We start from the raw sequence: 25,445 nt of genomic DNA on the forward strand, positions 1-25,445 counted from the left end.
TCCTCTTGCCTCAGCCTCCTGAGTAGCTGGGACTACAGGTGCCTGCCACAACGCTCAGCTACTTTTAGAGATGGGATCTCACCTCTTGCTTAGGCTGGTCTCAAACTCCTGAGCTCAAGCAAACCACCCACCTCAACCTCCCAGAGTGCTAGGATTGCTGTGCCTGGCCTTAAGTCCATTTTTAATTATAAACTTTTGCTATAAAGGGACCTTTTAGTTTTTGCTTGTGTAGCCTATGGTATTTAATTCAAGCCACAAAGCTGCTATTTTTTTCCTAATTCAATCCATTTTCTTTTTCATGCAAAAATAGCACCAATGACACTTACAGTTTAAAGTAGATTAATATTTTCCCGTAACCAGTTTCCATGAAAAAATCAAGGTAGATTTTCCCTAGAATAACACTGGCTTCTTCCTATTTCTTTACTTACCTTGATAGTAAGGAGTGGAGTGCCTTGGAGAGCATTTGTACATATGTGTGACTCAGCACTGCTCTTCTTTCACGTGGGTTGTCTCCTAAAGTACTAATTATTTCATTGGATTAAACCTTATCATGGCAACCCTGCTATTATTGTATATATGAGGGGTCTTCAAAAAGTTCATGGCAAATGTGCATTACAAAGAAACTATGCATGGATTTCAAAATTATTTTGCATGAAATTAAACTCATAATAACTTATGATACATCTGAACATGATGTAGTTGAGTCAGTAAGAACAATAATACATCATTTTTAAAAGAGCTCTATCAGAGTAATGTAAATTCTGCTAAAAAAAAAAAAGGAGGCAAAAACAAGCATCAAATTTATGGCAAAGCTTGGGTGGAAGAATGGTAAAATCATTATGCACTATGAAAAGTTTATGGCGGTGATGCCCTAAGGAAATCAGAAGTTTACAAATAGATAACTCATTTAAAGGAGGGATGAGATGATATTAAAGACGGAGCCCATGCTGGCAGACCATCTACTCCAATTTGTGAGGAAAAAATTCATCTAGTTCATCACCTAATTGAAGAGGACCAATGATTAACAACAAAAATAACAGCCAACACCACAGACTTCTCAACTGATTTAGCCTACACAATGGAAACGGAAAATTTGAGCAAACTTTCTACTCAGTGAGTGCTGAACCCTTGTGCCCAGGTTAGCTGAAGACAAGGTTATAGTTTTTATTGGAAATCTTAAACAGATGGGATCAAGATACTGAAGCATTTATCAAAAAAAAAATATATATATACACATATATGTGTGTATATATGTACACACACATTTTTATATTATTTCATATATATATATATATAAACAGGAGATGTTAAACATGGCTTTAACAGTATGATCATAAAGACAAAGTACAATCAAAGCAATGGCTACTAAGACATGAAAGACCCCCGGTCAAAGCAAAGGTGGACCAGTTAAGAGCAAAGTCACAGAAACAGTGCTTTGTGGATGCTCAAGTTATTTTGCTTGCTGACTTTCTGGAGGGCAAAAGAATGATACCATCTCCTTATTCTGAGAGTATTTGGAGAACGTTAGCCCAAGCTTTAACAGAAAGACACCTGGGAAAGCTTCACTAGAGAGCAGTAATTTTGTACCACAACGTTCCTCCTTAGTCCACAAACGAGGCAAAATTTGCAAGTATTTCAGCAGGAACCCATTTGACATTCACCCAGCCATAATTTGGCTCCTTCTGATTTCCTTGTTTTTCCCAATCTCACAAAATCTCTAAATGGTGTTGATTTTTCTTTAACTACTGAGGTAAAAAGACTACATTACTAAATTCCCAGAACCCCTAGTTCTCTAGAGCCTGGACTACATGGCTGATATCAACACTTACTACCTTGGTAGAGCTCATGCTAAGAAATAAAGTTTACATTTTTCATTATTATCTTTTAATTCCATTTTCCATGAATTTATCGAAGTCCCCTTAAATATGCATATTTGAATAACATGTAACATATAAATAGCTTGTACTGTTATTATTTATATGTATTATTATATTATTGTTTGAACTGGGTAATTATAAACTGACCATTGGCAAAGTGAGTTGCCACTTATTATCACTCCATAAAATTGGTCCACTACTGTATACACAGGATGTGTATTATCAGTTCCTCATTAAAGTATTTAAAGTTGATTCTTTTTAATCACCTTTATACAGGGAAAACCTTGTATCTTATGGTTTTGGAACAATAAATAAGTGGTTTCTCCATACTAGAACAAGTTCACATAATCTGGGTGAGTCATAAACTGTATTAGGAAAGTAAAAATTATCTATGCAGGTTTTAATAAGGAACACTTGGGGATAAAAGTGGTCTCTCACCACAGTGGTCTTTTAATTCTACAAAATAAAACAATATTAACAAAGTACATGACCAGAGGTCTCTGAAATTTATGTTCAGTTTCTACATTTAGAATTACTCCACTAAAGGTACATGGTGTTATCCAGTGACTTGTTCTTCTCAGAAAAGGCTACATGGACGAACCTCTGATATAAAGGCTATTATACACCAATAAATCTATTTAACAAGAAAAAAGGACAAGAAAACCTGATGCGAGAAGGGGGCTATAGGAACATACTGTAGATCAGGGGTCCTCAAACTATGGCCCGCAGGCCACATGAGGCCCACCGAGGATATTTATCCTGCCCGCCGGTTGTTTTTGCCACAGCTGTCTGTCCTGCTTAGTAGCTGACTTGTCCCGCCCGGGGCCACAGTGTGCATGTGTGGAATGTGTGCCAACTCTCCAACTCCGACTCCGTTCCTTCTGTCTCTCCCCACCCGGTGTTACTGCTGTCCTGCTTAGCAACCCACTGTCTGGGCTGTAGTGCACATGTGTGGAATGTGCCCCACACTCTCCAATTCCCCTCCTACTCTCCGACTCCGCAGCTCCTTCTGTCTCTCGACTCCTCATCTCAGTCTCTGATATAATCAGAGGAGTCACCAGGTTGCCTGTACAGAGCCTGCAGCTGCCTAAGGACCAAGGTAAGAACAAGTCAGGATTTTTATTTTTTTTTTAAGTTAGGAGGTCTTTTTTTTTTTTGCAGTTAGTAGGGCCTTTTTTTGCAGTTAAGGGGGGCCTTTTTTCTGAAGTTAGGAGGTCTTTTTTTGCAGATGGAGGCACCTTTTTTTGAAGTTCGAAGAGCCTTTTTTTTGAAGTTAGGAAAGCCTTTTGTTTTTAAGTTGGTTAGTTGGTTGGGGGTAGTTTCTAGGGGGTTGCATCACAGTGATAACGCAAATAGTCAGTGCTCAGTGCTAATGCAAATTGTCAGTGCTCAGAGGTAATGCAAATAGTCAGTGCTCAGTAGTTATGATAATTACAAGTGCTCAGTGTCAATGCAAATTGTTAGCACTCAGTATTAATACAAATTGTCAGCACTCAGTGTTATCGCAAATGGTCAGTGGTCAGTGTTAATGCAAATGGTCAGTGCTCAGTGTTATCGCATAAGGGCCCCAAACTGGTAATCTGCCTAGAGCCCCATGGGAACTTAATCTGGCTCTGCAGACAGCCGAGGAATAGGAAATCCAATTTAATTGCGAGTAAGTGCATTTATATTCTGATTGCTATTCAGTTGTGTATGATGTTGTATGTTGTGTGCTGTGTAAGCCCCAGTTCACATTGTTGCAATCTCTGAGCAGTGCGAGTTCAGCCATATGCTTGTACGGCTGAACTCACATTAGATTTGGAAGAAAAAAGGCATATGTGCCTTCTCTTTTCCTGCAGTGAAATCTGATCACATGGGTCTTCTCACCCATGAGATCAGATTCTTGTGCGAGTTCACAGATCTCAGTACGGTTCGCACAGGATAGTGTGAACTGGAAAGGTGGTGGAGGAACTGGCTCTGTAATTGTGCCTGTTCCTGCACCACACCAGTGTGAGCCTGAGGTAAAAGTGGAGTTCCACCATATGGGCACTGGCGAGGCTGAAATGATGTGGACTGGCAAGGCTGCATTGATGACACTGATCAGACTGCATCAATGAGCAGTGCAGTCTATATGTCTCTGTGTGAGCAAAGTTACTGCTGGTACATTGTTTTTGGAGGGATATATATATATATATACACACACACATATATATATGTATGTGTATTTTACTAATAGCAATTTGGAATCCCTAGGAAACAATGATATCAAGAAAGAGAAAAATTGACTCGGAGTGTAGGATATTCAAAGAACAGTGGACTTATAAGTACTTTTTCATGCAGTACAAGGAAAGAGCTGTGTGTTTGATATGCAGAATAAAGCATCTGTGTTCAAAGAATACAATTTGTGTCGACATTATCAAACTCAGCATAAAGATAAATATGATAGTTTGGTCAGAGAAGTGAGAAAAGATAAAATATTAAAACTGAAATATACATTGACAACTCAGCAAAATACTTTTGTGAAGCAGAAACAGCTAAATACTTCATCACTGAGAGCAAGTTTTCAAGTTGCCAAGATAATAGCGTGCACTGGAAGACCATTTGTGGAGGGAGAATTTGTTAAGGAATGCCTTCTTTCTGTTGCCAAAGAGATGTGTCCAGAGAAGGCTGATTTATTTAGTACAGTGAGTCTTTCAGGGCCCTCAATTACACAAGGATTGAAGAAATAGGAGACAATTTTCATCAGCATTTGCAAAATTCTGCCAAAAACCTTTCCTATTTTTCCTTGGCACTTGACGAAAGTAATGATGTTCATGATTCTGTACAACTTCTAATTTTTATTCATGGTACAAATGACTATTTTGAAGTCACAGAAGAACTTGCTGCACTGCAAAGCATCAAAGTAACAACTACAGGAAAGGATATTTATGAAAAGGTTTGCCAAACTGTGAATAGTTTAGAGCTGGACTGGGCAAAACTAGCCAGTGTGACAACTGATGGTGCTCCTAGCATGGTGGGGTCTAAGAAAGGAGTAATTGCTTGCATTAACCAAGAGATGGACAAACATAACCATTCTCATCCAATAGCCATACACTGCCTCATCCATCAACAAGCGCTGTGAAGTAAATCACTGAAGTGGGACTCTGTTATGAAAACTGTGGTATCTTGTGTTAACTTCATTAGAGGTAATACACTAAACCACAGACAACTTCAGGAATTTCTGTCTGAGCTAAATGTTTCCCGTGAAGATGTTCCACACCACACAGAAGTCTGTTGGCTGAGTCGAGGGAGAATTTTGAAACATTTCTATGACCTACTTCCACAGATTACAGCTTTTCTGTTTTCAAAAAACAAGTACCAGAGCTCAATGATGCAGAATGGAAATGGCACCTTGCCTTTTTGATAGATGTAACAGAGCTACTCAACAATTTCAATGTGCAACTTCAAGGAAGGGAGAAGCTCATCTGTGATATGTAATCACATGTTAAAGCATTTGAAGGAAAATTAGGCCTCCTCATCAAACAAGTGAAGGAGGAAAATTTCTGCCATCTCCCCACAACTCAAAATCTGTTAGCAGAAAATTTATTGGTTGCATTCCCAAATAAAACATGTGTGGATTGACTGGAAAAGTTGCAAAAGGAGTTCCAATTTAGATTTAAAGAGCTTCATCTCCATGAACAGGACATACAGCTTTTCCGTAACCCATTTTCTATTGACATTGAAAATGTGGATACGATTTACCAAATGGAACTGGCTGAACTGCAGAATTGTGACTCTCTGAAAAACGCATTCAAGTCAAGCAGCTTTCCTAATTTCTATGCATCTCTCCCCTCTGAGACATATTCTAATCTCAGGAACCATGCACTCAAAATGGCAACCATCTTTGGTAGCACTTATGTCTATGAACAAACTTTTTCCAGAATGAAACATCTGAAATCCCCAACCAGATCTAGATTAACTGATGCACACTTGCATCACTTGTTACACCTAGCAGTGACAAATATGGAACCGAACATCGACCATCACATTAGCCAAAAGCAGGCCCATAGTTCCCATCGAAATACTGGTAAGTTTGTTGATTTAACTTTACTTGTTCTTCATTTTAAATATTGTATTTGTTCCCATTTTGTTTTTTTACTTCAAAATAAGATGTGTGCATAGGAATTTGTTCATAGTTTTTTTTTAATCTATAGTCCAGCCCTCCAATGGTCTGAGGGACAGTGAACTGGCCCCCTGTTTAAAAAGTTTGAGGACCCCTGGTGTAGATGGATCTGGTTGCTAGTAACCAGGGCAAACTAAGGGCATTGGAATAGTTAGATGGGGTAAGTCTGCAAAAATAACAGCCCTGCACAGAAACGGAAGCAGAGCAGGTTTTCAGCCTATGCGAGGGACTAATGAAAACTCTAAATTATGTTCTTGTCTGTATAGAGAAATTCTCATTTTACACGTACTCAGAGCCAAAATAGGGAGGAGGAATATTCAAAGAATCTTATTAGTCCACATCTATAGTCCATCCACAATGTAGATTTGAATGTGGCTCAATTTTATTTTAAAGTCACGATATCATTTTTCACAAACTCCAGTGTAAACTAGACAGATTCATGTGTAGTAATAATTTACACCCATAGCAAAGATAGAATCTTGACACCAATAATCGTAGTTTAAAAGGGTGAAAGGGATGGCCGTATTTTGGGTGTCATAAACTGACACACTGAATTTTCAGTTTCCACTGGGAATTAGCTAGTATCTAGTCTACCTTTTCTAAACAAAAAGTCCTGTGCTACCTCTATCTTGAATTTTATCTTTTGTCTCACTCTGTGTCTCATTCATGCTGACAATTTTTATTCTCTATTTAGTGCATTTTGGACATTTGATTAGAACACAGGTTTCTAAGTGTAGGTCTTTTCTCAATTTACTTACATGCATAACATCTAAATTGAGTTGTGGGTGACAGTAATTACACAAGAATAATTGTTGAAAATTTGAAATGATAATTGAATATTTTATCATTTATGCATTTTCCTTTCTTTTTTACATGTATATATTTTTATCTTCCTGAAAAATATTTAAGCCCTTTTAGAGTAATACATAATATTTGTATTCTTTGCCCCTTCAATCAAAATAGTTCAAAATTAAGTAGAAAATAGATATTCTAAAACTGCTTATGTTCCATTGCATATCTATATTCACCTAATCTAATTCAATAAAGAGTAAATCTGTGCTAACAGGACTCAAAATAGATATTAAAAGCAGTTTAATAATGCCCAAATTTTAATGAGACTGTAGCAGTTCATAGAACTGATAGTAACATAATAAAATAAAAACAATAATAATAAACATTCATTAAATACCCAAGCAACATTCTAAGCACCAGTAATATAGAAATAAATCAGACTACAACCTCTGCCTTCACAGAGCTTACTGTCCAGTGTTAGAAGGCAGACAATAAACTATAAAATATAGATAATATTAGATGATGATAGGTGCTACAGAGAAAAATAAAACAGAAGAGAAGGCAAAGCATTGGAATATTGCAATCTTCAACAGTACAATCAGGTAAGAAAGAAGGTTAAATGAAGACCCACACTAGACGGGAGAATAATTATGGGGTATCTAGAGATACAAATATATGCACTACAAGTGTCCTGAACATGAGTTTCCTAGTATTTGGGAAACAGCAAAGAGGACTGTGTAGCTAGAGCTGACCAGGCAAAGGAAGGATAAAGAGGAGATAAAGTAAGAGCATTAACTGGAGGTAAATCCTGTAGAGCCATGAAGATCACAGTAATGCCCCCGGCTTCTCCTCTTGATAAGATGGTGAGTACTTAAAAGGGTGCTGGAAACAGTCAGGTAAGGCTTGGACTTTCTTTCAATAGAATTACTCAAGATGCTTTTCTAAGATGAAAGAAAGGCAAAAAGAGAACCCTTACACCTATAGCGAGGCTGTACCAATGCCCTGACTTTGGTTTGGATCAGAGGTTGTTACCATGGAAATACCGAAAAGTGGTTAAATCTCAGATATATTTCAAAAGTAGAAAAACTGCATGTTCTGACACAGTGAATGTAGGGATGTTGATCTCAACAACTGGAGGTAATGAGAAAAATGTACTGCTTTTGATAGAAATAATAAAAACACCAATCTCAGTAAATATGTAGGGTTGCAAACAAGGTTTAGTCAACGCTGAAGCAAGGTGTGAATGATTCTATGTTAGGTGCTAGCGGTTCTACTGGTAGCTACACATTGCTCCACAAATAACCCCCTTCTGTTGGCACTGAACACTTGCTATTGGCACTGAAGTGATTGTAAGAAATCGCTCTCTAATTTTAGCAGTTAAACTGTGAAACTTAAGGATTAAAGAATTTTGGAGATTTGTGTTGGAATTCAGGATTTTTCATTTTACTCATATTCAAAAGTTCATTGACTTTCTTTAACAAATAGAGAGAATACCCTGCTTTTTGAAACCATACTTTAGTTCTGAAAAAGAAGCCTCCTGAAATTCTTGTGGACTTTTCAAGTCACCCATTGAATGAATTCTATTTATTCCCAGTTCGTGATTTTCAATATTTCTTTAACAATGGGATTATGCAAATTGAAAGAAGAGTAAACAATGTTGTTAAAGTACTTCATTATTTAAAAAGTTTTTGAATCCAATAAAGAAAAAATATGATGGAAAATGTACCCTTAAGTGTTGAGGCTGTTTTTAAAGTGATGTTACTTATTAACAGCAACATTTAATCATTTTGTGTGTAATTTTTATTGCATTTGCCATGACTATTTTTGAAATATATTTATATCTTGATGAATTTGACTTTCTTACACAATTGTTACATGGGAACAAGTGAAATCCTCATGTATTTCATGAGCACCAGGAGAATAAACATTAAAGATAATGCTCTTTCTATTTCGGGCACAATATTTGAAAAGTCATCCATCAAGAGATGCCATATAATCCTAAAACATGGAAAGAAATGGAAAAATTATGCCGTGATAGCTGGTAGTATATGTTTCAACAAATCAAATTTGAAAGGCCATTCTTGGATTTGTAAACTTTATAGTAGTTATAAATACCAGTACATGCTAGTATATTGGCTTATAGTGCTAATGTTGAGGTGTTATATCATCAATAAATGTTCTGTTAACAAAAGAACACAATAAATAGGAGATGGTGGCTGGAGAATTTATAAAATGTTAATGAAACACAGAGTGCAAGGAATTTTATAAGCGAAATCTATGAAACAAAGAACTGATCTGGAGAGCTGACACATCAGAGAATACACCTATAATGTTTTCAAAACAGAAATATCTCATTTACATACTTATTATTTATTGCACATAAGAAATGAATTGTTTTTGTATAAATATGCCCCATGCAGTGTGACCTTCTTGTTTTATCTCAATGCACATGTACATAAGCATTTATAAATAATTCAAATTTACCTGGGAATCTTGTATTTTTGTTGACTTATATCTGGCAACCTAGATGAGGGTTGAGATTTGGACAAGAGATTAGAAGATATGATTTATTTATTCAAGAGAGTGTCAGAAACTAAAGTGTGATTATCAGGCAGCACTTTAGGGCCACTTTAAGTTTGAAATCACAAATACAAGGTAAGACTAGTCAGCATGAGTGTGTATTATCTCCAACTGCCTTCAGCTGTATAAACACAGACAAGGAGTGGACAGAAAAATGTAAACAATTATTGTTGTGGGTTTTTATTAATATTATTCTATTAAAAATATTTACATTAGGGCGGCACCTGTGGCTCAAAGGAGTAGGGTGCTGGCCCCATATGCTGGAGGTGGCGGGTTCAAACCCAGCCCAGGACAAAAACTGGAAAAAAAAAAAATTTTACATTAAAAACTATTTATTAGACTCAAGCCTATACTTTTAACCAGTATGCTATATTCTCTTACAATGAGAGGTAATTACTTAAGGTAATTCTCACTTCCTTTTCATTATAAGGCCTGAAACCAACAAAGGAAAAAATTATTGTTAATAATTACCTTTGTTGGGGCAGCACCTGTGGCTTAGTGAGTAGGGTGCCCGCCCCATATACTGAGGGAGGTGGGTTCAAACACGGCCGCGGCCAAACTGCAACAAAAAAACAGCCGGGCATTGTGGCAGGCACCTGTAGTCCCAGCTACTCAGGAGTCTGAGGCAAGAGAATCACTGAAGCCCAAGAGCTGGAGGTTGCTGTGAGCTGTGATGCCACAGCACTCTACTGAGGGCAACAAAGTGAGACTCTCTCTAAAAAAAAAAAAAAAAAAGAATTGCCTTGGCTTAGGGGGTTTGTTTTAGTTCCATACAAAATAAAGAATTATTTCTTCCAAGTCTTGAAAGTATGATGTTGGTATTTAATAGGGATAGCATTGAATCTGTAGATTGCTTTGGTAGGCACAGACATTTTGACAATGTTGATTCTTCCCAACCATGAGCATGAACTGGTCTGTTCTTCCACTTGTTGGTGTCTTCTACTATTTCTTTTCTTAGGGGTTCATAGTTTCCTTTATAAAGGTCCTTCTGTGGAATGCATTATTCTTAGTAAAGCATCACAAGAATGGAGAAATAAGAATCCTATGTACTCAATTCTGATATGAGATCTATTAAGGTTCTAGTGCACAGTGGGGGTTGGGGGATGGGAAGAGCTGAGAAAGGGAAGGAGGGAGGGGATGGGGAGTCAAGGGATGTGGTGCACCTTTTGGGGGCGGGACACTAATATAGGAGGGTCCTTATCTAACGAAAGCAATTAGTGTCCTGCTTCTGTGTACCCTCAAAGAATTCCCAACAATAAAAAAAATCAAATGACTTTCAATTAAAAATAATTATTGAATTGGGTATGCCGTAAATGTACCTACAGCACTGAGAAATGCTAGAAGTTACTTTTAGCCTATGTTCTTCCCAGAGAATCTAAGGAAGGTCTTATTCATTAGGATACAACAGAGAAAAAAAAGTTCAATTATTTTTGTAAAAGGCTGAAGTAACACAGAGCTAAAAGTAGGGATTTGGAAAATGTAGGTCTCAATTTTGATCCATTCATCAAATTAGTACCACAGGCACATCTCTATATCATCAGCGAATGTGGCATCATTTACAAAATGATACACAAATGCTGAAGGGAAGCCTGACCTTACTTGGCGTATCTTGAGCTCCTCTGAAGATGGAATAAATCATCTACATGCAGAAACAATCATTGTTTCAAAAATATTCCCTTCAGTACATGATATAGGGTTAATTGTCATTTCTTAAAATAATAAGGTGCAAGGTCTTTAAAAAATTATTCTATTTTTCACTCTTGTATATCGGAGGTTGTAGTTACCAAAGGATTTTGACTATACGTGATATACATTTCCCATCTAAAATGTCTAAAATGTATTCCAGGGACAGAAAATATTCTTTATTTTACTACTAGTCCCATAACCCAAATGCTTTTAGACATCCAATGATCTATTTCTTCAGCAAGTCTCTTTCTATCTCAGTGTTTATGCATGAGATTGATCTAATGCCCAGAGGAGGAATATCATCGTCAGCTTTTACAACATTTTCAGAAGAGCACATATGCATTTCGCCTCTCTCTTTTATGAAGGTCTTTTTACTGCTTTATCTCAAGAACATGTTATGAAGAATCCAATTTCCCTGCAAATATGTCAGACTGTACTGTTTCTTGAAAACTAGAACAAAACCTGCTTTCCAGATGACTTATGCAATTTGGAACCAAATAGGTGGGTGTTCAGCTTAAGAAATCCTCTTGGAATTATCATTTGCAATATTTTCACAATCTGAAACTGTTACTCGTTATCATTTTTAATCTGTCCTATATTCACTAATGAGGAGCAAGGCACCACACAGAGCACGTATTTGAGTGACCTCATGCATTGGTTTGTACTAAGTAACTCAGAAAGCCAGAGGAGCTCGTAGAGAATAAAGGAAAATGGGTGTGGAATGGAGATATATGGGTGAGGGAGAAAGGAGATGAGGGTCGCACCGTAAGGAGAAACTTCTAAAAAAAAAAAAAAAAAAGCCATTCTCCTATCCTTCCCCAATTCCCCATTTGTTCGTGTGTTTGTGTCTTTATTAGTTTTATTTATTTGTGATATAATAGTATTTGATCCATGGGAAAAAATAAGATTAGACAAATGTACTATATACTAAATATACAATCATAAAATGAATACCCAGTGAAACTGCCCTCTATTTAAGAAGTTTTGCAATAGATTTCCATCTATTTGTTCCTTATCAACTGCCTCCCTCACCAATGTGACTACACTAAGAAAACTATATATCCTTTTTATCTTTCTTTCTTTACTTTTAATACTTATATATATATTCACAAACACTCATTTGCCAGTTTCTCTTTTGACATTTGCCAACAGTTCATGCTATAAGTAGGGTTCTTGAATGGATTATACCATACTCACGCACACTGAATGTATTCTTATTTCATTTCCACATGAAAACATCTGAGTACTTGAATATATCATTCCACATATTATGTTCTCTGAATATTTGAGGTTATTCTCCCTCCCTTCCTTCCTCCCTCCCTCCCTTCCTTCCTTATTTTCTTTCCTTCTCTCCTTTCCTCTTTCAATTCCTCCTTCTTTCTTCCTCTCTACTTTTTCCCCTTCCTCCCTCTTTCCTTTCCTCTCCCTTTCCTCCCTCTTGCTTTTCTTTTGTTCTTCATTTTTTTTAATTAGAAGAGTTTTACCACATTTCATAGCTCTTTTGATACTTTGCAGAAAGCATGTAATGTATCACATGGAGGTGCAATTGTTAGATAATACATAGATGATATAAATAGCCTCACAAAATCATGGCAGCTTATTTCATCTCATATTCATCCTTCAAACAGAAATCTGCTTTCTGACTAGCATTTCCTGGCTTTTTAACAATTGTGGGATCATCGTCAGTGGGAATAAAATCGTGCCAATAGACTTTTTTCCCACTGGTTATTTGTATTTCTCTTATTGCTAATGAAGTTAAACATCTTTTCATGAGTTTGTTTTCATCATGTTTCCTCCACTGTGAGGTACCTCTTTGTGGTCCTTTCCCTCGATTTTCTACTGAGCACTTGTAAAGCTCAGTTTCTAATTGATTTGTAAAGGCTTCCCTACTTCCCTGCAAGTTTCGTGTCCTGCAAACATCTCTCAGATGATGGCAGTCTTTTCACTGTCTTTGGGTTGTCTTTTGTGGACGTTTATGATTAAAAAGTGGTGGAATTTGTCAAATTTTTAATGATTACCATGTATTTTAATTTTAATTTAATATACCTTTCCCTAGCTCACTCTTAGGACAAAATTAAGTATTATTTCTCATTTTCTTCTAAGATCTCAAAGATTTTCCTTGACCCTCTAAGTTCTCACCCTATCTGGAACTGATTTTTTGGGTATGGTATAAAGTAAGAATCCTTTTCAATGATTGAATTTACATAGACAATTAATTTTCCATTCACCCTTTTGAATATTCTCTTCATTCTACACTTACCTTCAATCCCACTTTGTGATAGATATGTCAAATTGTAAAATATGGTCTATTTCCCTGATCTTTATTTTGTTCCATTGGTTAGTATTTTTCTTTCCCTTTGTCAATACCACATTGATTTTATCATTTGGGGCTTATAATATACCTTGATATCTGGGATGGCACAAAGTTTAGTTTAGGCTATTCTTGGTCTTTTGCTCTTCCAGATAAATTTTAGAATTAGTTTCTCATGATCATGAAAAATCCTATTTAGATTTTGGCTGAAATTGCATTGAAATTCAGATAAATTATGGGACAATTCTGAAGGCTCATGTCCTCCTCCAATTCTGTAGTTTTAGCAAAGTCCTGGCTCAGCTAGTCTGAATTCAATGAGGCCGTACACCAGCACTAGACTCTCCGATAGATACACAATGCAAGTCAAAGTATAACTTTAATTTTTCTAGTAGCCACATTATTAAAAAGTAAAAGGACACAGGTGAAGTGTCCTTAATAAAATATTTATTTAACCCAATATATTTAACATATTATCAATTTGACATTAAAGCGACATAAAAATTAATGAGATATTTTACAATTTTTTATGACTTCAAACTCTAATGTGTCTTTTGTACTTACAGCACATCTTACTTCAGAATAACTTCATTTCAAGTACTCAATAGCCATATGAGACTAGTAGCTAGTGCATCACACAGTGAAGCTACTTCCTGGCATGACTCCTAGCCTCATTGCTAACCAGTTATATGATTATGAATTAGTTAATTTCTTGGTACCTTAAAGTCTTTATTGGTGAAAATGATAGTATGTATCTCATAGTATTGTGATGAAGATAAATCAAATAGGTATCCAAAGTCTTATAATAATATTTGCATATAGTGCATGTTATATTAACTTTAGCTATTATTATTTTAGTCATTATTCTAATTATTATTCTGTAATGACCTTTTCTTTGGGCAATATTTCGTTTTGTGTTTTAAAGCCAACATTTTATTATTCATATTGTTTCTCCAGCTTAATTTTGTATAGTGTTCATCTAGTATAACTTTTCTATTCCATCCATTCAAACTTTGCAAGCTTTAGTTTTAGATGTGTTTCTCCTACGACATAGAACAAATTTGATTGCATCAGACTATAATCTGATGATAGTAAATTGAGTTCACTTAAGTTTATTCTTTCCCAGGATATATTCGTACTCATTTATATCATCTTAGTTTTATCTGAAAACATATTATTTGACAGTCATTTTTCCTCAGCACTTTGAAAATATTTTTTCTTACCTCTGATTTCCATTGCTAGTGTTAAAAAGTCTTCTTTTAGCTTAATTTTGAGAATTTTTCAGATGTTGGTGATGTGTCCTTGTTTCTCTGGCTGCTTCTAAGAACTATTCATCGTCCTTTACTCCCTTTGAAGGTTTCAGCTGATGTAGTGATCTGATGTTCACTGCCTTCTGCTCCTTGCAGCTGGCACAACTCAGTTTCAGGGTTTTGTGCTATTATAAGTTAAGCATTTTCCTACAGAGTTACACTATTTGTCTGCTTGTTTCAATTCAATGCATCCCACATTAACTTTAGTCCAATTTTTTATTTGTTTTACATTTATAGGGTGTGTTACTGGGGTAGGAAATGTGGATCTCTCAATTCATCGAACCAAATCAGTACTGCATTAAAAGGATGCTTTTTGAAAGTTCCACCTGTTTTTTAGCAGGAGGGTTTTCATTATCTGTATACCCCCGGGAATAAAACTTGTTTTATTTATTTGTGTTTTTCAAAGTACTTTTACTTCCATTATTTGATTTCACTATCTTAAAATCCAGTAGGAAATTCAGAGCTTATCTCTTGTGTTTGCACAAAAATTGTTTTCCAAATTGTCTTTTGATTTTTTTAACTGAGATTCTTCATTTATTTTTTCACAAAAGTTTTAAATATTTATTTTGCCAAAACTAATAATTATAACTTTGTGTTTTCTGGCTTTGTTTCCATATTTATAAATATCGCCTCCAACACAAAAATTCATAAATATAAATATTTTTCTAGTATATTTATTTTCTATTACCATTTACCCTTAATTTTTCTGATGTTCATTTTAGAGACATGACTGAGTAGGAATTTTATTTAATTTTTGCTCCAGTCATTATCCAATACCTCTAAAATCATTTACTGAATAATCTATTCTTTCATGGTGCTTTGAAATGCCACTTCTATCAGAATAAAGTATTTTTATTTATCAGTCTTTTTCTGATTCTTCTAATTCAAAAATCAATCTATTATTTTCAATGTCTTATTGTTTTAATTAATTCAGATTTATAGTAGAGTATGATATCTATTAATGCAAATATTTCTGTTTTTCTTTGTGAATTTTCTTTTATATTTATTGTTTTCCAGTATACTTTAAATGTCCTCCAATAAAGATAAGAATATGTACTATGATTATGATTGTTAAATTTTACAGTAATTTGAGAAAATAATTTTCATTAACATTCCCATGCAAACAAAGGTTTGTTTCTTGATTTACTCAACATGATAGTATGCACTATTAGAATTTATACCTTCTTCATATGGGGCCCATAAAGTTGGTTCCTAAGACAAGTGATTTTATTCTTAAATCTTTTTGTTACAGAAAATTACAAACATAATCAAAAGTAGAGGGAATGGTAGAATACAATGAATATCTGTTCTGATATTACCTGGATTCACTAATTATCAACTCATGGCTTGCTTCATCTATACCCTCAGACAGGTTTAAGACATGCATTTTAAGACACAACAAATTCCCGAAACAGTGTTATTTTGTATATGCCAATATTTCATTAAGTATCCTAAAAGATAAAGGCTCATTGTTTTAAATATATTCATGTTAATATTATCACAGGTAAAAATTAGATATAATTTCAGAAGAGTTTAATTAAACTCTATAAGCTATAGTTTCCTCAATTGAAAATGGAATAATGGTAAATATCTTTATGTTTAAAAATAAACACCGCTAATATTGTTATTAATAATACATAAGATCATATGTGTTCTTAACTTTTTCTATTATATGGTGGTTTCATTGATGTATTTCTATGATGAATCATCATACATTTCTAGACTAAAAGCACTCTGGTAATTATACATTTATATTGTGATATATTTTTGAAATCCAGTGATAAATATCTTACTTTTAACTTTCAACATCTGTTTTATACGCGATTACTTTCCAGAACTTTAATTCATTTTTTTCAGCTGTTTAATAACCAGGGTTTACCAGCTAATTTTACTAGTCAATATTTCTCTATTCCCTAGAATAATTTGACAATTATCACAATTATTGTTACAAATTATTGTTACAAAAATATTTGAAAGTTGTTCATGGACACATCTGGTCTTACCAACATTTGGGGAGATTTTTAAAGTTTTCTTTAAGAATCTCTACCTGGCTTCATCTCTCTCTCTCTCTCTTTCAGTGACCCTTAAATAAAAATTGAGTTACAGGCACTAAACCTCTCTCATGAATCTGCACATAACAATTAAAAACGTACAGTTAACCAAAAGCTTTATGCATAATATATAGTTAACATTGTTTACAAGATAAATTGCATGTCTGAAATGGTGGGCAATTGCCATTGCAGACTTCTATCTAAGATGAATATCAAGCAATCCAACTTTTTCTTGCAATACGTGACTTTTCTCTCTTTTGTGGATACAGTTTGAACATAACTCTTGGCACTTTGTATGGGTCCATGAAGTTATTCAGGTTTATGTTTTGCATTAAACACAATGAAAATTATTCAAGAACTGCAAGAAGTCACTTTTTACTGTGGTATTCAACTTATGGGAGAATGAACTGCTCGCGTGGAGATGATTAGTGTCAGACAACATTTAAGTGGATGCTTACAATACTTGAGCTCACTGTAATAGCAACAAAAGGTGCGTGAAATTATTACAGCAGTATTGTATTTCTATGGCTAATTTTATGGAGTTATGATTTAATACTGCATCTTTACATTTGTTTACATTTCTCTCCTTTTTGAATGGTGCCATGCATGGTTTCTAAATGTTTACCTACATAATTTTTCATAGATTTTAACTGTGCATGACAGATTTGTGTATATTTTATGGTAGTATATGATAAAATAGACTAATATCTATATTTTAGCATTCATGACACATATGACTTTTATTACTTTTTTGATATTTCTTGACAATGTGATTTGTCTGTGAGGTTTTTCAAATGGTTTCAAATCTCCATTTTTTCAAAAACTTTATTTTAAAAATTCTGCATAAAAATGGATCTATGCAGTTCAAACTTGTGTTGTTCAATGGTGAACATATATGAAATACACTGTGATATTTTGATGTGTATATAACATGTAATAATCAAATAGGGTAACTAGCATCAACTTCAAACATTTATTACTACTTTTCATTGGAAACATTCAAAATCTTCTCATCTAACGTGAAAAATATACAATAAATTATCATTAACTACATTCACCCTTCAATACTATAGAACACTAGAAAATTTTCCTCCTATGTAGCTGGGTTTGAAATCATGTAGTGTGATATGTCCAACTTTTTTCCTTTTGCTCAATATTTTTTTGACTACTTTATGTTTCCATGTAAATTTTAGAATGGATTTTTTTCTATTTCTGTGAAATATGTTATTGGCATTTTCATAAATATTGCATTGAATCATTATACTGCTGTGGGTAGTATGGTCATTTTAACACTAATTCTTCTAATCCGTGGGCATGGAATATCTTTTCATTTTGGTTAGCTCAAATTTCTTAGTGAGCACATGTGGTATTTATTTTCCCCTTCTTAAGATATTTTATTTAGGAGAATGGTCTCCAGTTCCATCCAGTTTGTTGCAAAAGGTATTAATTCACATTTTTATGTCTAAGATGTACCCCCATGGTTTACACGTCACTCATGAATTTTTCTTAACTTTATATTATTAATCCACTCATGAATTGATGGGCACTTGGGTTGATTATACATTTTGCAATTGCGAATTGTGCTGCCATAAGCATTTGAGTATGTGTGATGAAAAGTCTTCTTTTACTTTGGGTAGATACTCACTAGTGAGACTGCTGAATTAAATGGTAGATCTACTTTTAGTTCTTTGGAGAATCTCCATACTGTTCTCCCTAGGGGTTCTACAATTTATAGTCCCAACAACAGTGTATAAGTACTCCTTCACTTCTGCATCCATACCACCATGAATTATTTTTGGACATTTTAATAAAAGCCAATCCAAATATTTTAAGGTGATATCTCAGTGTGTTTTTAATTAGCATTTCCCTGATGATTAGTAATGTGAGCATTTTTTCAAATGTTTAATGGTCATCTGTCTTTCTTCTTTTGAGAAACTTCTGTTCAATTCATTTGCCCACTTTTTTTTTTTTTTTAAACAGGGTTGCTTGTTTCTTTCTTGCAAATTTCCTTGAGCGCTCTGTAAATTCTGGATATTAGCCTTTTATTGATGTGAAGCTTGTGAATCTTTTCTCCTAGTCAGTTCGTTGCTTGTTTGCTCTGATAATTGTTTCCTCAGTTGTGCAGTAGCTTTTTAGTTTAGTCAAATCCCATTTAGTAATTTTTATTATTGCCATCATTGCCATTTGGGTCTTATAAATGTGACTGCTTTCCTGATTTCTTCTTCAAGTAGTTTGTTATTGGTATATAGAAATGCTACTGCTTTTTGTATCTTGATTTTGTGTCTTGCAACTTTACTGATTGTTTTTTTATCAATTATAAGAGTTTCTTGGTGAAGTCATCAGTTTGTTTTAACTATATGTCATGTCATCTGAAAACAGGGACAATTTGACTTCCTCTTTTCCAACTTGGATGCTCTTCCTTTCCTTTTTTTAGTAATTGCTCTGTATAAGATTCCAGTACTATGTTAAGTAATAGTAGGTAAAGTGGGTATCCATGTTTATTCATATTCTTAGGGGAAAGGCTGAAACCTTTCTGGCATGTTATTACCTGAGAGTTTGTCATAAATGGCTTTTGTTGCATAATGTTGCTTCTACACCTAATTTGTTGAGAGTTTTAATCATGAAGCGATGTTGAAATTTGTCAAATGCTTTGTCTACGCCAATTGAGATAATCATATTATTTTGTCCTTAATTCTGTTCATGTGCTCCCTGGGATGAATCTCAGTCAGCCATGGTATATTATCTTTTTCATGTGCTATTACATTTGTTTTGCTAGCATTTTGTTGAAGATTTTTGCATCCATATTCATCAGGGATGCTGGTCTGTAAGTTTATTTTTGTTGTTGTACTCCTGTTTGATTTTGATATTAGGATAATACTGGCTTTCTAGAATGAGTTAAGAAGAATTCCCTTCTGTTCAATTCTTGTTGGAACTGTTAGAGAACTATTATTTTTTTCTTTGAAGTTTTAGTTGATTTTAGCTGTAAAACCACCTAACCTTGGTTTTTACTTTGCTAAAAGACTTTTTTTATTATTTATGCAATCTTATTACTCATTTTTTATTTATTCAGATTTTATATTTCCTTCTTGGTTTAATTTTGGTAGGATTCATGTGCTCAGAAATTTTTCATTGCCAATTCGTTGGCATATTTGTAATGGTCTCTAATGATCCTTTGTATACCAGTTGTATCAGTTGTATTTCAGTTGCATCAGTTGTAATGTTTCTTTTTCCATTTCTGATGCTTATTTGAGTCTTCTTTTATTTTCTTAGTCTACATAATGGTTTGTCCATTTTTTTTTTTTTTTTTTTTTTTGTAGAGACAGAGTCTCACTTTATGGCCCTCGGTAGAGTGCTGTGGCATCACACAGCTCACAGCAACCTCCAACTCCTGGGCTTAAGCGATTCTCTTGCCTCAGCCTCCCAAGTAGCTGGGACTACAGGTACCTGCCACAACACCCGGCTAGGTTTGTCCATTTTTATCTTTTTTTTTTTTAAAAAAAACTAACTTTATTTTACTGAATTCTTGTATTTTTTTCTGGTCTCTATTTTGTTTAGAGAAATAAATCATACTCATTTGTTCTTACAATGTTAACATTGTTATTTATTTCCATTTATTAATTATGGGTCTGGTTTGTTTTTTCTCTCTAGCTCCTTGAAGTGAATTATTTTGTTCTTTGTTTGACATCTTTTTATTTTATACATGTAGGTTTTTATCATTATAAACTTCCTTCTTCTGACTGCTTTTTTTTTTTTATTTTTTTATTGTTGGGGATTCATTGAGGGTACAATAAGCCAGGTTACACTGATTGCATTTGTTAGGTAAAGTCCCTCTTGCAATCATGTCTTGCCCCCAGAAGGTGTGGCAAGCACCAAGGCCCCTGCCCCCTACCTCATTCCCTCTCTCTGCTTTTCCTTCCCCCACCATAACCTTAATTGTCAGTAATTGTCCTCATATCAAAATTGAGTACATAGGATTCATGCTTCTCCATTCTTGTGATGCTTTACTAAGAATAATGTCTTCTACTTCCATCCAGGTTAATACAAAGGATATAAAGACTCCATTTTTTTTAATAGCTGAATAGTATTCCATGGTATACATATACCACAGCTTGTTAATCCATTCCTGGGTTGGTGGGCATTTAGGCTGTTTCCACATGAGCTGTAATAAATGGTTTAGTACAAGTGTCAGTATGATAAAAGGATTTTTTTTTCCCCTTCTGGGTAGATGCCCAGTAATGGGATTGCAGGATCAAATGGGAGGTCTAGCTTGAGTGCTTTGAGGTTTCTCCATACTTCCTTCCAGAAAGGTTGTACTAGTTTGCAGTCCCACCAGCAGTGTAAAAGTGTTCCCTTCTCTCCACATCCACGCCAGCATCTGCAGTTTTGAGATTTTGTGATGTGGGCCATTCTCACTGGGGTTAGATGGTATCTCAGGGTGGTTTTGATTTGTATTTCTCTAATATATAGAGATGATGAACATTTTTTCATGTGTTTGTTAGCTATTCATCTGTCTTCTTTAGAGAAGGTTCTATTCATGTCTCTTGCCCATTGAAATATGGGATTGTTGGCTTTTTCATGTGGATTAATTTGAGATCTCTATAGATCCTAGTTATCAAGCTTTTGTCTGATTGAAATATGCAAATATCCTTTCCCATTGTGTAGGTTGTCTCTTTGCTTTGGTTGTTGTCTCCTTGGCTGTACAGAAGCTTTTCAGTTTAATGAAGTCCCATTTGTTTATTTTTGTTGTTGTTGCAATTGCCATGGCAGTCTTCTTCATGAAGTCTTTCCCCAGGCCAATATCTTTCAGTGTTTTTCCTATGCTTTCTTTGAGGATTTTTATTGTTTCATGCCTTAAATTTAAGTCCTTTATCCATCCTGAATTAATTTTTGTGAGTGGAGAAAAGTGTGGGTCCAGTTTCAGTCTTTTACATGTAGATATCCAGTTCTCCCAACACCATTTATTGAATAGGGAGTCTTTCCCCCAAGGTAAGTTCTTGTTTGGTTTATCGAAGATTAGGTGGTTGTAAGATGTTAGTTTCATTTCTTGGTTTTCAATTCGATTCCAAGTGTCTATGTCTCTATTTTTGTGCCAGTACCATGCTGTCTTGACCACTATGGCTTTGTAGTACAGACTAAAATCTGGTATGCTGATGCCCCCAGCTTTATTTTTATTACTAAGAACTGCCTTAACTATATGGGTTTTTGTCTGGTTCCATACAAAATGCAGAATCATTTTTTCCAAATCTTGAAAGTATGATGTTGGTATTTTGATAGGAATGGCATTGAATAAGTAGATTGCTTTGGGAAGTATAGACATTTTAACAATGTTGATTCTGCCCATCCATGAGCATGGTGTGTTGATGTATCCCATAGGTTTTTCGTGTACTGTGTTTCTATTTGATTTGATTTTTTAAAAAAATTTAAAACTTTTCTTTTTATTTCTATGAATCATTTGTTATTTAGGAACATATTGTTTAATTTCTATGTATTTGTACAATTTTCTAGGTTTCTTTTATTATTGAGAGAATTGATGAACCTGGAATTCTATTCATCTTACTTTGTGAAGGTCTGTTTGCTTACTTTTATTCCTTCCATCATCGTGGAAGCTAGGTTTTGCCCTTTAGTTTATAGGTGTTTACTTTGCTGGTGGTACATTGTATGGTCAGTTAGGAGAATAGGTCTGAGTGTTTCATGTATATCTAGTCTTGTTGTGGCACATTTTCTCAGTGTTTACATATCAGTAAAAGATTTGATTTCTCCATCAATTATGAAGCTTAGTTTAGCAGTATACGTAATTCTAGGCTGGAAATTGTTTTGTTTAAAAAAGTAAAAGGTAGATGACTTTTTTCTTCTGGCTTGGAAAGTTTCAACTGAAAGGTCCACTGTCACTCTAATAGATCTTCGCTGGTAGGTTAGTTGGCACTTACTCCTGGTGGTGTACAGAATTTTCTCTTTCATCATGACTTTGGACAGGTTCATTACAAATGAACCTGTTTGTGTTGAAATGACTGGTTTCAATATCCTTGTAAAGGGAGAGTTTTGGAATCTTTAGTGGAATATGGGAAATTTTCATTTATGATATTCTGCAGTAAATCTTCCATTCCTGTGGAAATTTCTTCTTCTTTCTTCCTTCTTCCTTCTTCTTCTTCTTCTTCTTCTTCCTCCTCCTCCTTCTTCTTCCTTCCTCCTCCTCCCTCTTCTTCTTCTTCACCTATAATTCATTTGTTTGAATGCTTTGTGTAGTCCCATAATTCTGTGGACAAACATTCTATTTTATCTCTCTTCTTTTAGGCCTCTTTATCTACCAGAGTACCTCAAGAATTGTATCCTTTAGCTCTGAGATTATTTCTTCTGCAGTGTCTAATCTGTTATTGAGACTTTTTATTGCATTTTTAATCCCTTGATGACTCCTTCAATTCTTCATGTTCCGCCATATCCTTTCTATATTCGTCATATCTTTCCACCATTTTTTGGTTCTGTTTATCCACTTTCTTGTCAATTCCCCTGATTGCTTTGTCCATCCATATTTTAAATCCCCTTCTGTCATTTCCATTTTTTATGGGTGGAATTCTCTGCCTTAGCTTCCTATAGTCCCTTGGGGCATTGCTCTGTTTTGGTTTTCATGTTGTTGGAATTTTTCAATTCATTCCTCTTCATGTGTTTTTTATTCTTGTTCACTTTCTTCCCCTGCTTTTTCTTTCTCACTACCTCTTTCATTTTAAATACCTTATCTCAGAGCTTAGGGTTTGAAGTGGCCTTCTGGTATGAAGCCAAAAGGAAGAGAAGTGTACAGAGTGAAAAGGGAGAAAGCAAAGGAAAAAAATGAAGTGGGGTGAAAGAAAAGAAAGGGAGTGAGGGGAGAAATGTTGGTTTTTGGCAGAATGCTACGGGTGACACACGGAACTCTAGGACTTTGGGCCCTGGGTTGAGTGGGTCTCAAAGTCAGGAACTTCTGGGCTAAAACAAGGACCCCCTCTCCCTCCCTGCAAAACATGAAGACAGAAAAAACAAACAAAAAAATAAAAACTGAGAAGTATGTCACAGTGAGGACCTGCTAATACTGTCTTTCCAAAAGCCAAAGCTGGACAAAGAAGGACACCCTGGACCATGAACACTTGACCTCCTTAAGCCAGACCAATGCTGTGACCTTCAGCCAGACCAATTCCATAATCCCCACCTCTCAGAGAAAAATAATAATAATAGATTAAGAATATTAAAAATGGGGTGGTGAAAAAGAAATGGGGTGGTGCCTGTGTCTCAAGGAGTAGGGTACCAGCCCCACATACCAGGGGTGACAGGTTCAAACCTGTCAAGCCTTAGCCAAGAACTGCAAGAATATTAAAAAATATAGCTATATAAGATAAAAAGAAATATCTTAGCTGTTGTATGAGAAATGTATGTGGGAAAGATGAAAAAAGTAGAACAATCTTTACCAAAAGACAGGAAATAGGAGAGAAATGGAAAATTAAGGAGAATAAAAGGGTGTGAAAAATTGTAACAAAAATGGAGGAGCTCTTTCTATTGAAAAAAGTAAAAATGAAAAAACAAAAATACAACTAAACAAAGGAAAACTCAAAGAAACATGTGTATGTATATAAATATATTGCCTGGACAACAGGTGGCACTGTGGTGTTAGGAGACAGAGAACATACATTGTTTTGGTGTAAAAAATTAGGACCAGAAGTCCAGTCTTAGTGGCAGAGGAGATCGAGTCTTGTCTTCCTTACTTAGTTGCCCTCAATCAGGGCCTAGTAGCTTCATCAGCATTCAGTCCCTACAGGATTGGGTCCTAAAGTTCTCACCAGATTCCTTAGGAGGCACATTACACAGTCCCCCCTGAAACAATCTCCTGGTCTGTTCAGGTCACTCTGATGGCTGTTGCCAGAATTAGCCATGCACTAGGACCCAGCAGATCATTTCTCTCATGAGACCTTCCCACAATGGCAGCACCCAGCTAGTAACTAAGCCAATGGGAGCTTCACACCGCATGGTATTCAATCCCAGCTTTTGGGCACTGTTCAAGTCTACCCATTCATTTAAGCCTTTTAAAGTTGCTCCAGTGAGCAGGCTTAGCAAAAACAAAACAAAACTAACATACAAACCAAAACAAAACAAAAACGCAGGACAGCTCTTTCCTGTCCCCAGTCCTCTAGGCAGACTGGCCAGCAGGTCCTTTTCCATTCCCAAACACTTGCCTTCTAGGCTGGTTTTCCTCAGCTCTAGATCTCACCACCACTGCCTCACTGTGCCTCCAGAGTAATGTCCCATGGTGGGTTTCCCCAGCCAGACCTGGTTAGAATTTTCTTTCCCCTGCCTTGCTGTGAGTGGCTAGTTTATTTTTGTATATTTTTGACTTTTTTTGGGGGGGGTTAGGGGGGCTAACATATGGCATGTCCTGAGAACAATCTGTGTGCTCATGAGAAGAATGTGTATTCTAGAGCTGTTGTATGAAATGTTCTACAAATGTGTTTTATGTCCATTTGGTCCACAGTAAAGTTTAAGTTCAATTTTTCTTTGTTGGTTTCCTATTTAGATAGATAATTTATCTAATTCTGAAAGTGGTATTTTAAAGTTCCTAACCTTGTATTGGAGAATACCTCTCTCTTATGGATAATAATATATGCTTTACATATTTGGGTCCTCTGTTTTGGGCACATGCATATTTCCAATCATTATCTTCTTACTGATTTGATCTCTTTA

This window comes from Nycticebus coucang, chromosome 4 (genome assembly GCF_027406575.1).
Source record: "Nycticebus coucang isolate mNycCou1 chromosome 4, mNycCou1.pri, whole genome shotgun sequence".
Lineage (NCBI taxonomy): Eukaryota > Metazoa > Chordata > Mammalia > Primates > Lorisidae > Nycticebus > Nycticebus coucang.